Here is a 15,277-nt window from a genome sequence, read left to right as displayed (position 1 = left end):
CTGACTTTTGGTTTCTTGAGCGGCAATTTCCTAAATGTTTTATGGGTCTGAGAGGTTTTTACCTTCTTCCTTCCCAAATTTTGTATTGTGACGCAATACAAACATGAGTTCAGACAGAGTAGCGATTATGAAATAAAAAACACAACAAATAGGCGTTTGAAGCTTAGAAATCTACAGGTTCATGACCAAGGTGAGTTTTTGTGTTTTGAAAAATCAAATGGAACACTTTGGCTGAGGTGACAGATATTAATTGCCTCCAAACTGAGGTTCACTGCGATTTTCCGGTTAATTCAGTCATAATTCCACAGGCATCAGCTGGAGGGGTGGATGAATCTGGGAACAGCCAATTTCCTTGCGACTCAATCAAGCCCAATATCATTATGGATTCTTGCATTTCTTTGGCTTTTGTCTCATTTTTCTTATTTATCATGGTTTGTAATGAATTTTCTGATGTGAGCTTTGGTTTTGAGGCTGCAATATGGAGTTCAGGGCACCGGAGGAAGGTTATTTTTCAAAAAGTGCACAGCTGTTGACTTGCTCCTATTCTGCCTTGCTGTCATTGTTTTGGGTGCCTCAGCCGATTATTGGTCTTTTGAGCGACAATTTACTACATGTTTTCAGGGTCTGAGTTGGTTTTGCCTTCTTCCTTCCCAAATGTTGTATTCTGACGCCATACAAACAAGAGTTTCGGCAGAGTAGCCATTATGTAATAAAATCACAACGAATAGGTTTTGAAGCTTATAAATCCATAGGTAACACGAGCAAGGTGAGTTTTTGTGTTTTGGAAAATAAAATGGAACACTTTGGCTGAGGTGACAGATATTAATTGCCTCCAAACTGAGTTTCACTGCGATTTTCCGGTTAATTCAGTCAGATCCACAGGCAGTCAGCTGGAGGTGTGGATGAATCCGGGAACAGCCGGTTTCCTTGCGACTAAATCAAGCCCAATATCATTCTTGATTCTTGCATTTCTTTGGCTTTTTTCTCCTTTTTCTGATACAGCATGCTTTGTAATGAATTTTCTGATGTGAGCTTTGGTTTTGAGGCTGCAATATGGAGTTCAGGGCACCGGAGGAATGGTCTTTTTCAAACAGGGCACAGCTGTTGGCCTGCACCAATTCTGGCTTGCTGTCATTGTTTTGAGTGCCTCAGCCGATTTGTGGTTTCTTGAGCGGCAATTTCCTAAATGTTTTCTGGGTCTGAGTTGGTTTTGCCTTCTTCCTTCCCAAATTTTGTATTCTGACGCCATGCAAACAAGAGTTTCGGTAGGGTAGCCATTATGAAATAAAAAACACCACAAATAGGCTTTTGAAGCTTAGAAATCTACAGGTAACACAACAAAGGTGAGTTTTTGTGTTTTGGAAAATCAAATGGAACACTTTGGCTGAGGTGACAGATATTAATTGCCTCCAAACTGAGTTTCACTGCGATTTTCAGGTTAATTCAGTCAGAATTCCACACGCAGTCAGCAGGAGGGGTGGATGAATCCGGGAACAGCCCGTTTTCTTGCGACTAAATGAAGCCCAATATCATTATGGATTCTTGATTTCTTTGGCTTTTTTCTCATTTTTCTTATTTATCATGGTTTGTAATGAATTTTCTGATGTGAGCTTTGTTTTTGAGGCTGTAATATGGAGTTCAGGGCACCGGGGGAACGGTCTTTTTCAAACAGAGCACAGCTGTTGGCCTGCTCCAATTCTGGCTTGCTGTCATTGTTTTGGGTGCCTCTGCCAATTTGAGGTTTTTTGAGCAGCAATTTCTTAAAAGTTTTCTGGGTCTGAGTTGGTTTTGCCTTCTTCCTTCCCAAATTTAGTATTCTGACGCAATACAAACAAGAGTTTGGGCAGAGTGGCCATTATGAAATAAAAAACACAACAAATAGGTTTTGAAGCTTAGAAATCCAGAGGTTACATGACCAAGGTGAGTTTTTGTGTTTTGGAAAATCAAATGGAACAGTTTGGCTGAGGTGACATATATTAATTGCCTCCAAACTGAGTTTCACTGCGATTTTCCGGTTAATTCAGTCAGAATTCCACAGGCAGTCAGCTGGAGGGGTGGATGAATCTGGGAACAGCCAGTTTCCTTAAAACTAAATCCATTCCAACATCATTATGGATTCTTGCATTTCTTTGGCTTTTGTCTCATTTTTCTGATTTATCATGGTTTGTAATGAATTTTCTGATGTGAGTTTCGGTTTTGAGGCTGGCATATGGAGTTCAGGGCATAAGAGGAAGGTTCTTATTCAATCAGGGCACAGCTGCTGGGTTACTCCAATTCTGGCTTACTGTCATTTTTTTGGTTGCCTCCGCCGATTTGAGGTTTCTTGAGCATCAATTTCCTAAATGTTTTGTTCGTCTGAGTTGGTTTTCCTTCTTCCTTCCAAAATTTTGTATTCTGACCCAATACAAAAAAGAGTTTGGACAGACTTGCCATTTTGCCATAAAAAAAAAAACACAATAAATAGGCGTTTGAAGCTTAGAAATCCACAGGTAATACGACCAAGGTGAGTTTTTTTGTTTTGGAAAATAAAATGGGACACTTTGGCTGAGGTGACAGATATTAATTGCCTCCAAACTGAGTTTCCCTGCGATTTTCCGGATAATTCCGTCAGAATTCCAAGGCAGTCAGCTGGAGGGGTGGATGAATCTGGGAATAGCTGGTTTCCTTTTGACTAAATCAAGCCCAATATCATTATGGATTCTTGCGTTTCTTTGGCTTTTTTTCTCATTTTTCTTATGTATCATGGTTTGTAATGAGTTTTCTGATGTGAGCTTTGGTTTTAAGCTGGCATATTCAGTTCAGGGCACCAGAGGAAGGTTGTTTTTCAATCAGGGCACAGCTGTTGGCCTGCTCCAATTCTGGCTTGCTGTCATTGTTTTGGGTGGCTCAGCTGATTTGTGGATTCTTGAGTGGCAATATCCTAAATGTTTTCTGGGTCTGAGTTAGTTTTGCATTCTTATTCCCAAATTTTGTATTCTGATGCAATACAAGCAAGATTTTGACAGAGTAGCCATTATGAAAGAAAAAAAAAAAAACAAAGCAAATTGGCCTTTCATGTTTAGAACTGTACAGGCAACACAATCAAGATGAGTTTCTGTGTTTTGGAAAATGACTTGGACTCCTTCTGCCGAGGGGACAGATACTAATTTCCTCCAAATTGAGTGTGAGTGCAATTTTGAGGTGAATTCAATCAGAATTCCAAAGTCAGTCTGTTTAAGGGTGGGATGAATCCTGAAACAGCCAGTTTCCTTGTGTCTAAATCCAGCCAAATATCACAAAGGACTCTTGCATTTCTTTGGCTTTTTCACATTTCCCTTATTTATCATGGTTTGTAATGAATTTTCTGATGTGAGCTTTGGTTTTGAGGCTGCAATATGGAGTTCATGGCACAAGAGAATGGTTCTTTTTCAATTGGGGCACAGTTGTTGGCTTGCTCCAATTCTGGCTTGCTGTCATTGTTGGGTGCCTCAGCTGACTTTTGGTTTCTTGAGGGTCAGTTTGCTGAATATTTTCTGGGTCTGAGTTGGTTTTCCCTTCTTCATACCCAAATTGTGTATTCTCATGCAATACAAGCAAGATTTTGACAGAGTAGCCATTATGAAAGAAAACAATAAACACAGCAAATTGGCCTTTCAGGATTAGAAATCTACAGGCAACATGACCAAGATGAGTTTCTGTGGTTTGGAAAATGATATGGAACCCTTCTGCTGAGGGGAGAGATACTAATTCATCCAAATTGAATGTGAGTGGGATTTTGAGGTGAATTCAATCAGAAGTCCAAAGTCAGTCTGTGGATGGGGGAATGAAACTGGAAACAGCCAGGTTCCTTTTGTCTAATCCCGCCAAGTATCACAAGGGACTCTTGCATTTCTTTGGCTTATTCACATTTCCATTATTCATCATGGTTTGTAATGAATTTTCTGATGTGAGCTTTGGTTTTGAGGCTGCAATATGGAGTTCAGGGTAACGGAGGAATGGTCTTTTTCAAACAGGGCACAGCTGTTGGCCTGCTCCAATTCTGGCTTGCTGTCATTGTTTTGGGTGCCTCAGCTGACTTTTAGTTTCTTGAGCGGCAATTTCCTAAATGTTTTCTGGGTCTGAATTGGGTTTGCCTTCTTCCTTCCCAAATGTTGTATTCTGATGCCATACAAACAAGAGTTTGGGGAAAGTAGCCATTATGAAGTAAAACACAACAAATAGGCATTTGAAGCTTTGAAATCTACAGGTAACACGACCAAGGTGAGGTTTTGTGTTTTGGAAAATCAAATGGAACACTTTGGCTGAGGTGACAGATATTAATTGCCTCCAAACTGAGTTTCACTGTGTTTCTCCGGTTAATTCACTCAGAATTCCACAGGCTGTCAGCTGGAGGGGTGGATGTATCTGGGAACAGCCAGTTTCCTTGCGACTAAATCAAGCCCAATATCATTATGGATTCTTGCATTTCTTTGGCTTTTTTATCATTTTTCTTATTTTTTATGGTTTGTAATGAATTTTCTGATGTGAGCTTTGGTTTTGAGGCTGCAATATGGAGTTCATGGCACAAGAGGAAGGTTCTATTTCAATCAGGGCACAGCTGTTGTCTTGCTCCAATTCTGGCTTGCTGTCATTGTTTTCGATACCTCAGCTAATTTGTGGTTTCTTGAGCGGCAATTTCCTAAATGTTTTGTGCATCTGAGTTGGTTTTTCCTTCTTCCTTCCCTAATTTTGTATTCTGAGGCAACACAAACAAGAGTTTGGACAGAGTAGCAATTATGAAATAAAAACCACAACAAATAGGCATTTGAAGCTTAGAAATCTACAGGTAACAAACCAAGGTGAGTTTTTGTGTTTTGGAAAAAAAAAATGGAACACTTTGGCTGAGGTGACAGATAGTAATTGCCTCCAAACTGAGTTTCACTGCGATTTTCAGGTTAATTCAGTCAGAATTCCACAGGCTTTCAGCTGGAGGTGTGGATGAATCCGGGAACAGCCGGTTTCCTTGTGACTATTCAGGCCAAATGTCATTATGGATTCTTGCATTTCTTTGGATTTTTTCTATGTTTTCTTATTTATCATGGATTGTAATGAATTTTCTGATGTGAGCTTTGGTTTTGAGGCTGCAATATGGAGTTCAGGGCACCAGAGGAATGGTCTTTTTCAAACAGGGCACAGCTGTTGGCCTGCTTCAATTCTGGCTTGCTGTCATTGTTTTGGGTGCCTCAGCCGATTTGTGGATTCTGAGCAGCAATTTCCTAAATGTTTTCGGGGTCTGAGTTGGTTTTGCCCTCTTCCTTCTCAAATTTTGTATTCTGACGCCATACAAACAACAGTTTGGGCAGAGTAGCCATTATGAAATAAAAAACACAACAAATAGGCGTTTGAAGGTTAGAAATCTACAGGTAACATGACCAAGGTGAGTTTTTGTGTTTTGGAAAATCAAATGGAACACTTTGGCTGAGGTGACAGATAGTAATTGCCTCCAAACTGAGTTTCACTGGGATTTTCAGGTGAATTCAGTCAGAATTCCACAGGCAGTGAGCTGGAGCAGAGGATGAATCCAGCTACCACCGGTTTCCTTGTGACTAATAAGGCCAAATGTCATTATGGATTCTTGCATTTCTTTGGCTTTTTTCTCTGATTTCCTATTTATCATGGTTTGTAATGAATTTTCTGATGTGAGCTTTGGTTTTGTGGCTGCAATATGGAGTTTAGGGTACCGGGGGAATGGTCTTTTTCAAACAGGGCACAGCTGTTGACCTGCTCCAATTCTGGCTTGCTGTCATTGTTTTGGGTGCCTCAGCCGATATGTGGTTTGTGAGTGGCAATTTCCTAAATGTTTTCTGGGTCTGAGTTGGTTTTGCCTTCTTCCTTCCCAAATTTTGTATGCTGACGCCATACAAATAAGAGTTTCGGCAGAGTAGGCATTATGAAATAGAAAAACACAACAAAAGGGGTTTGAAGCTTAGAAATCTACAGGTAACACGACCAAGGTGAGATTTGTGTTTTGCAAAATCAAATGGAACACTTTGGCTGAGGTGACAGATATTAATTGCCTCCAAACTGAGTTTCCCTGCGATTTTCAGGATAATTCTGTCAGAATTCCACAGGCAGTCAGCTGGAGGGGTGGATGATTCCTGGAACAGCCGGTTTCCTAGCGACTAAATCAAGCCCTATATCATTATGGATTCTTGCATTTCTTTTGCTTTTTTCTCCTTTTTCTTATTTATCATGGTTTGTAATGAATGCTCTGATGTGAGCTTTGGTTCTGAGGCTGGCATATTGAGTACTGGGCAGAAGAGGAAGATTCTTTTTCAAACAGGGCACAGCTGTTGGCTTGCTCCAATTCTGGCTTGCTGTCATTGTTTTGCATACCTCAGCTGACTTGGTTTCTTGAGTGGCAATTTCCTAAATGTTTTCTGGGTCTGAGTTGGTTTTGCCTTCTTCCTTCCCAAATTTTGTATTCTGACGCCAAACAAACAAGAGTTTGGGCAGAGTAGCCATTATGAAATGAAAAACACAACAAATAGGCATTTGAAGCTTAGAAATCTACAGGTAACACGACCAAGGTGATTTTTTGTGTTTTGGAAAATAAAATGGAACACTTTGGCTGAGGTGACAGATATTAATTGCCTCCAAACTGAGTTTCACTGCGATTTTCAGGTTAATTCAGTCAGAATTCCACAGGCAGTCAACTGGAGGGGTGAATGAATCCGCGAACAGCCGGCTTCCATGTGACTAAATCAAGCCCAATAACATTACGGATTCTTGCATTTCTTTGGCTTTTTTCTCCTTTTTCTTATTTATCATGGTTTGTAATGAATTTTCTGATGTGAGCTTTGGTTTTGAGGCTGCAATATGGAGTTCAGGGCACCAGAGGAAGGCTCTTTTTCAAACAGGGCACAGCAATTGGCCTGCCCCAATTCTGGCTTGCTTTCATTGTTTTGGAATCCTCAGCCGATTTGTGGTTTCTTGAGTGGCAATTTCCTAAATGTTTTCTGGGTCTGAGTTGGTTTTGCCTTCTTCCTTCCCAAATTTTGTATTCTGACGCCATACAAACAAGAGTTTGGGCAGAGTAGCTATTATGAAATAAAAAACACAACAAATAGGCATTTGAAGCTTAGAAATCTACAGGTAACATGACCAAGGTGAGTTTTTGTGTTTTGGCAAATAAAATGGAACACTTTGGCTGAGGTGACAGATATTAATTGCCTCCAAACTGAGTTTCACTGCGATTTTCAGGTTAATTCAGTCAGAATTCCACAGGCAGTGAGCTGGAGCAGAGGATGAATCCAGCTACCGCCGGTTTCCTTGTGACTAATAAGGCCAAATGTCATTATGGATTCTTGCATTTCTTTGGATTTCTTCTCTGATTTCCTATTTATCATGGTTTGTAATGAATTTTCTGATGTGAGCTTTGGTTTTATGGCTGCAATATGGAGTTCAGAGCACCGGGGGAATGGTCTTTTTCAAACAGGGCACAGCAGTTGGCCTGCTCCAATTCTGGCTTGCTGTCATTGTTGTGGGTGCCTCAGCCGATATGTGGTTTGTGAGCGGCAATTTCCTAAATGTTTTCTGGGTCTGAGTTGGTTTTGCCTTCTTCCTACCCAAATTTTGTATTCTGATGCCATACAAACAAGAGTTTCGGCAGAGTAGCCATTATGAAATAGAAAAACACAACAAATAGGCTTTTGAAGCTTAGAAATCTACAGGTAACACGACCAAGGTGAGATTTGTGTTTTGCAAAATCAAATGGAACACTTTGGCTGAGGTGACAGATATTAATTGCCTCCAAACTGAGTTTCACTGCGATTTTCAGGTTAATTCAGTCAGAATTCCACAGGCAGTCAACTGGAGGGGTGAATGAATCCGCGAACAGCCGGCTTCCATGTGACTAAATCAAGCCCAATAACATTACGGATTCTTGCATTTCTTTGGCTTTTTTCTCCTTTTTCTTATTTATCATGGTTTGTAATGAATTTTCTGATATGAGCTTTGGTTTTGAGGCTGCAAAATGGAGTTCAGGGAGCAAGAGGAATGTTCTGTTTCAAACAGGGCACAGCTATTGGCCTGCCTCAATTCTGGCTTGCTTTCATTGTTTGGGATCCTCAGCTGATTTGTGGTTTCTTGAGTGGCAATTTGCTAAATGTTTTCTGGGTCTGAGTTGTTTTTCCCTTCTTCCTTCCCAAATTTTGTATTCTGACGCCATACAAACAAGAGTTTGGGTAGAATAGCCATTATGAAATAAAAAACACAACAAATAGGCATTTGAAGTTTAGAAATCTACAGGTAACACGACCAAGGTGAGTTTTTGTGTTTTGGAAAATAAAATGGAACACTTTAGCTGAGGTGACAAATATTAATTGTCTCCAAAATGAGTTTCACTGCTATTTTGAGGTTAATTCAGTCAAAATTCCATAGGCAGTCAGCTGGAGGGGTGGATGAATCCGGGAGCAGCCGGTTTCCTTGCGACTATATCAAGCCCGATATCATTACGGATTCTTGCATTTCTTTGTCTTTTTTCTCCTTTTTCTTATTTATCATGGTTTGTAATGAATTTTCTGATGTGAGCTTTGGTTCTGAGGCTGGCATATTGAGTTCAGGGTAAAAGAGGAAGGTTCTTTTTCAAACAGGGTACAGCTGTTGGCTTGCTCCAATTATGGCTTGCTGTCATTGTTTTGGGTGCCTCAGCCGATTTGTGGTTTCTTGAGTGCCAATTTCCTAAATGTTTTCTGGGTCTGAGTCGGTTTTGCCTTCTTCCTTCCCAAATTTTGTATTCTGACGCCATACAAACAAGGGTTGGTATGATGCAATACAAGCAAGATTTTGGACAGAGTAGCCATTATGAAAGAAAAAAAAAAAACACAGCAAATTGACCTTTCAGGATTAGAAATCCATAGGCAACACAACCAAGGTGAGATTCTGTGTTTTGGAAAATGACATGGAACGCTTCTGCTGAGGGGACAGATTCTAATTCCCTCCAAATGGAGTGTGAGAGCGATTTTGAGGTGAATTCAATCAGAATTCCAAAGTCAGTCTGTGGAAGGGGGGGATGAATCTGGAAACAGCCAGTTTCTTTGTGTCTAAATCCTGCCAAATATCACAAAGGACTCTTGCATTTCTTTGGCTTTTTCACATTTCCCTTATTTATCATGGTTTGTAATGAATTTTCTGATGTGAGCTTTGGTTTTGAGGCTGGCATATTGAGTTCAGGGCACAAGAGGAAGGTTCTTTTTCAATCAGGGCACAGCTGTTGGCTTGCTCCACTTCTGGCTTGCTGTCATTGTTTTGGGTGCCTCAGCCGATTTGTGGTTTCTTGAGTGCCAATTTCCTAAATGTTTTCTGGGTCTGAGTCGGTTTTGCCTTCTTATTCCCAAATTTTGTATTCTGATGCAATACAAGCAAGATTTTGGAGAGTAGCCATTATGAAAGAAAGAAAAAAAAAAAACACAGCGCATTGCCCTTTCAGGATTAGAAATCTACAGGCAACACGACCAAGATGAGTTTCTGTGTTTTGGAAAATGACATAGAACGCTTCTGCTGAGGGGACAGATTCTAATTCCCTCCCAAATGAGTGTGAGTGCGATTTTGAGGTGAATTCAATCAGAATTCCAAAGTCAGTCTGTGGAAGGGGGGGATGAATCTGGAAACAGCCAGTTTCTTTGTGTCTAATTCCAGCCAAATATCACAAAGGACTCTTGCATTTCTTTGGCTTTTTCACATTTCCCTAATTTATCATGGTTTGTAATGAATTTTCTGATGTGAGCTTTGGTTTTGAGGCTGCAATATAGGGTTCAGGGCACCGGAGGAATGGTCTTTTTCAAACAGGGCACAGCTGTTGGTGTGCTCCAATTCTGGCTATTGTCTTTGTTTTGGGTGCCTCAGCTGAAATTTGGTTTCTTGAGTTTCACTGCGATTGTCAGGTTAATTCAGTCAGAATTCCACAGGCAGTCAGCTTTAGTGGTGGATGAATCTGGGAACAGCCGGTTTCCTTGCAACTAAATCAAGCCCTATATCATTATGGATTCTTGCATGTTTTTGGCTTTTTTTTCTTTTTTTCTTATTTATAATGGTTTGTAATGAATTTTCTGATGTGAGCTTTGGTTTTGAGGCTGGCATATTGAGTTCAGGGCACAAGAGGAAGGTTCTTTTTCAATCAGGGCACAGCTGTTGGCTTGCTCCACTTCTGGCTTGCTGTCATTGTTTTGGGTGCCTCAGCAGATTTGTGGTTTCTTGTGTGGCAATTTCCTAAATGTTTTCGGGGTCTGAGTTGGTTTTGCGTTCTTCCTTCCCAATTTTTGTATTCTGATGCAATACAAGCAAGATTTTGGACAGAGTAGCCATTATTAAAGAAAAAAAAAAAACACAGCAAATTGACCTTTCAGGATTAGAAATCCATAGGCAACACAACCAAGGTGAGATTCTGTGTTTTGGAAAATGACATGGAACGCTTCTGCTGAGGGGACAGATTCTAATGCCCTCCAAATGGAGTGTGAGAGCGATTTTGAGGTGAATTCAATCAGAATTCCAAAGTCGGTCTGTGGAAGGGGGGGATGAATCTGGAAACAGCCAGTTTCTTTGTGTCTAAATCCTGCCAAATATCACAAAGGACTCTTGCATTTCTTTGGCTTTTTCACATTTCCCTTATTTATCTTGGTTTGTAATGAATTTTCTGATGTGAGCTTTGGTTTTGAGGCTGGCATATTGAGTTCAGGGCACAAGAGGCAGGTTCTTTTTCAATCAGGGCACAGCTGTTGGCTTGCTCCAATTCTGGCTTGCTCTCATTGTTTTGGGTGCCTCAGCCGATTTGTGGTTTCTTGAGTGCCAATTTCCTAAATGTTTTCTGGGTCTGAGTCGGTTTTGCCTTCTTATTCCCAAATTTTGTATTCTGATGCAATACAAGCAAGATTTTGGAGAGTAGCCATTATGAAAGAAAAAAAAAAAGCGCATTGCCCTTTCAGGATTAGAAATCTACAGGCAACACGACCAAGATGAGTTTCTGTGTTTTGGAAAATGACATAGAACGCTTCTGCTGAGGGGACAGATTCTAATTCCCTCCAAATTGAGTGTGAGTGCGATTTTGAGGTGAATTCAATCAGAATTCCAAAGTCAGTCTGTGGAAGGGGGGGATGAATCTGGAAACATCCAGTTTCCTTGTGTCTAAATCCAGCGAAATATCACAAAGTACTCTTGCATTTCTTTGGCTTTTTTCTCTTTTTTCTTATTTATCATGGTTTGTAATGAATTTTCTGATGTGAGCTTTGGTTTTGAGGCTGGCATATTGAGTTCAGGGCAGAAGAGGATGGTTCTTTTTCAATCAGGGCACAGCTTGTTGGCTGGCTGCAGTTCTGGCTTGCTGTCCTTATTTTGAGTACCTCAGCCGATTTGTGGTTTCTTGTGTGGCAATTTCCCAAATGTTTTCTGGGTCTGAGTTGGCTTTGCCTTCTTCCTTCCCAAATTTTGTATTCTGATGCAATGCCAAGAAGAGTTTGTACAGAATAGCCATTATGAAATAAAAAACACAACAAATAGGCGTTTGAAGCTTAGAAATCTACAGGTAACATAACCAAGGTGAGTTTTTGTGTTTATGAAAATAAAATGGAACACTTTGGCTGAGGTGACAGATATTAACTGCCTCCAAACTGAGTTTCACTGTGATTTTCAGGTTAATTCAGTCAGAATTCCACAGACAGTCAGCTGGAGGGATGGATGAATCCGGGAACAGCCGGTTTCCTTGTGACTAAATCAAGCCTTATATCATTATGGATTCTTGCATTTTTTTGGCTTTTTTCTCTTTTTTCTTATTTATCATGGTTTGTAATGAATTTTCTGATGTGAGCTTTGGTTTTGAGGCTGGCATATTGAGTTCAGGCACAAGAGGAAGGTTCTTTTTCAATCAGGGCACAGCTGTTGTCTTGCTCCAATTCTGCCTTGCTGTCATTGTTGTGGGTTCCTCAGGTGACTTTTGGTTTCTTGAGTGCCAGTTTCCTAAATGTTTTCTGGGTCTGAGTCGGTTTTGCCTACTTATTCCCAAATTTTGTATTCTGATGCAATACAAGCAAGATTTTGGAGAGTAGCCATTATGAAAGAAAAAAAAAAAAAAACACAGAGCATTGCCCTTTCAGGATTAGAAATCTACAGGCTACACGACCAAGATGAGTTTCTGTGTTTTGGAAAATGACAAGGAACCCTTCTGCTGAGGGGACAGATTCTAATTCCCTCCAAATTGAGTGTGAGTGCGATTTTGAGGTGAATTCAATCAGAATTCCAAAGTCAGTCTGTGGAAGGGGGGGATGAATCTGGAAACAGCCAGTTTCCTTGTATCTGAATCCAGCCAAATATCACAAAGGACTCTTGCATTTCTTTGGCTTTTTCACATTTCCCTGATTTATCATGGTTTGTAATGTATTTTCTGATGTGAGCTTGGTTTTGAGGCTGCAATATGGAGTTCAGGGTACTGGAGGACCTGTCTTTTTCAAAGAGGGTACAGTTGTTGGCTTGCTGCAATTCTGGCTTGCTGTCATTGTTTTGGGTTCCTCAGCCAATTTGTGGTTTCCTGTGTGGCAATTTCCTAAATGTTCTCTGGGTCTGAGTTGGCTTTGCCTTCTTCCTTCCCAAATTTTGTATTCTGATGCAATACAAGCGAGATTTTCGACAGAGTAGCCATTATGAAATAAAAAACACAACTAATAGGCGTTTGAAGCTTAGAAATCAACAGGTAACATGACCAAGGTGAGTTTTTGTGTTTTGGAAAATAAAATGGAACACTTTGGCTGAGGTGACAGATATTAATTGCCTCCAAACTGAGTTTCACTGCGATTTTCAGGTTAATTCATTCAGAATTCCACAGGCAGCAGCTGGAGGGGTGGATGAATCCGTGAATAGTTGGTTTCCTAGTGACTAAATCAAGCCCTATATCATTATGGATTCTTGCATTTTTTTGGCTTTTTTCTCTTTTTTCTTATTTATCATGGTTTGTAATGAATTTTCTGATATGAGCTTTGGTTTTGAGGCTGGCATATTGAGTTCAGGGTACAAGAGGAAGGTTCTTTTTCAATCAGGGCACAGCTGTTGGCTTGCTCCAATTCTGGCTTGCTGTCCTTGTTTTGGGTGCCTCAGCTGACTTTTGGTTTTTTGAGCTGCAATTTCCTAAAAGTTTTCTGGGTCTGAGTTGGCTTTGCCTTCTTCCTTCCCAAATTTTGTATTCTGATGCAATTCAAGCAAGAATTTTGTCAGAGTAGCCATTATGAAATAAAAAACACAACAAATAGGTGTTTGAAGCATACAAATCTACAGGTAACATGACCAAGCTGTTTTTGTGTTTTGGAAAATGAAATGGAACATTTTGGCTGAGGTGACAGATATTAATTGCCTCCAAACTCAGTTTCACTGCGATTTTCAGGTTAATTCAGTTAATTCAGTTAGGATTCCACAGGCTTGCATTTCTTTGGCTTTTTCACATTTCCCTAATTTATCATGGTTTGTATGAATTTTCTGATGTGAGCTTTGGTTTTGAGGCTGGCGTATTGAGTTCAGGGCACAAGAGGAAGGTTCTTTTTTAATCAGGGCACAGCTGTTGGCTTGCTCCACTGCTGGCTTGCTGTCATTGTTTTGGGTGCCTCAGCTGATTTGTGGTTTCTTGTGTGGCAATTTCCTAAATGTTTTCGGGGTCTGAGTTGGTTTTGCCTTCTTCCTTCCCAATTTTTGTATTCTGATGCAATACAAGCAAGATTTTGGAGAGTAGCCATTATGAAAGAAAAAAAAAAACACAGCAAATTGACCTTTCAGGATTAGAAATCCATAGGCAACACAACCAAGATGAGATTCTGTGTTTTGGAAAATGACATGGGACGCTTCTGCTGAGGGGACAGATTCTAATTCCCTCCAAATGGAGTGTGAGAGCGATTTTGAGGTGAATTCAATCAGAATTCCAAAGTCAGTCTGTGGAAGGGGGGGATGAATCTGGAAACAGCCAGTTTCTTTGTGTCTAAATCCTGCCAAATATCACAAAGGACTCTTGCATTTCTTTGGCTTTTTCACATTTCCCTTATTTATCATGGTTTGTAATGAATTTTCTGATGTGAGCTTTGGTTTTGAGGCTGGCATTTTGAGTTCAGGGCACCGGAGGAATGGTCGTTTTCAAACGGGGCACAGCTGTTGGCCTGCTCCAATTCTGGCTATTGTCTTTGTTTTGGGTGCCTCAGCTGAAATTTGGTTTCTTGAGTTTCACTGCGATTGTCAGGTTAATTCAGTCAGAATTCCACAGGCAGTCAGCTTTAGTGGTGGATGAATCTGGGAACAGCCGGTTTCCTTGCAACTAAATCAAACCCAATATCATTATGGATTCTTGCATTTCTTTGGCTTTTTTCTCTTTTTTCTTATTTATCATGGTTTGTAATGAATTTTCTGATGTGAGCTTTGGTTTTGAGGCTGCAATATGGAGTTCAGGGCACAAGAGGATGGTTCTTTTTCAATCAGGGCACAGCTGTTGGCTTGCTCCACTTCTGGCTTGCTGTCATTGTTTTGAGTGCCTCAGCCGATTTGTGGTTTCTTGTGTGGCAATTTCCCAAATGTTTTCAGGGTCTGAGTTGGCTTTGCCTTCTTCCTTCCCAAATTTTGTATTCTGATGCAATGCAAAGAAGAGTTTGTACAGAATAGCCATTACGAAAGAAAAAACACAACTAATACGCGTTTGAAGCTTAGAAATCTACAAGTAACACTACCAAGGTGAGTTTTTGTGTTTTGGAAAATCAAATGGAACACTTTGGCTGAAGTGACAGATATTAATTGCCTCCAAACTGAGTTTCACTGTGATTTTCAGGTTAATTCAGTCAGAATTCCACAGGCAGTCAGCTGGAGGGGTAGATGAATCCAGGAACAGCCGGTTTCCTAGCGACTAAATCAAGCCCTATATCATTATGGATTCTTGAATTTCTTTGGCTTTTTTCTCTTTTTTCTTATTTATCATGGTTTGTAATGAATTTTCTGATGTGAGCTTTGGTTTTGAGGCTGGCATATTGAGTTCAGGGCACAAGAGGAAGGTTCTTTTTCAATCAGGGCACAGCTGTTGGCTTGCTCCTCTTCTGGCTTGCTGTCATTGTTTTGGGTGCTCAGTGACTTTTGGCTTCTTGAGCGGCAATTTCCTAAATGTTTTCTGGGTCTGATTTGGTGTTGCCTTCTTCCTCCCCAAATTTTGTATTCTGATGCAATACAAACAATAGTTTGGACAGAGTAGCCATTATGAAATAAAACACACAACAAATAGGATGTTGAAACTTAGACATCTACAGGTAAAACA

The sequence above is a fragment of the Oryctolagus cuniculus genome, unplaced genomic scaffold (genome assembly GCF_964237555.1).
Source record: "Oryctolagus cuniculus unplaced genomic scaffold, mOryCun1.1 SCAFFOLD_56, whole genome shotgun sequence".
Lineage (NCBI taxonomy): Eukaryota > Metazoa > Chordata > Mammalia > Lagomorpha > Leporidae > Oryctolagus > Oryctolagus cuniculus.
The sequence above is the reverse complement of the archived record's forward strand: the minus strand, read 5'-3'. Positions refer to the sequence as shown.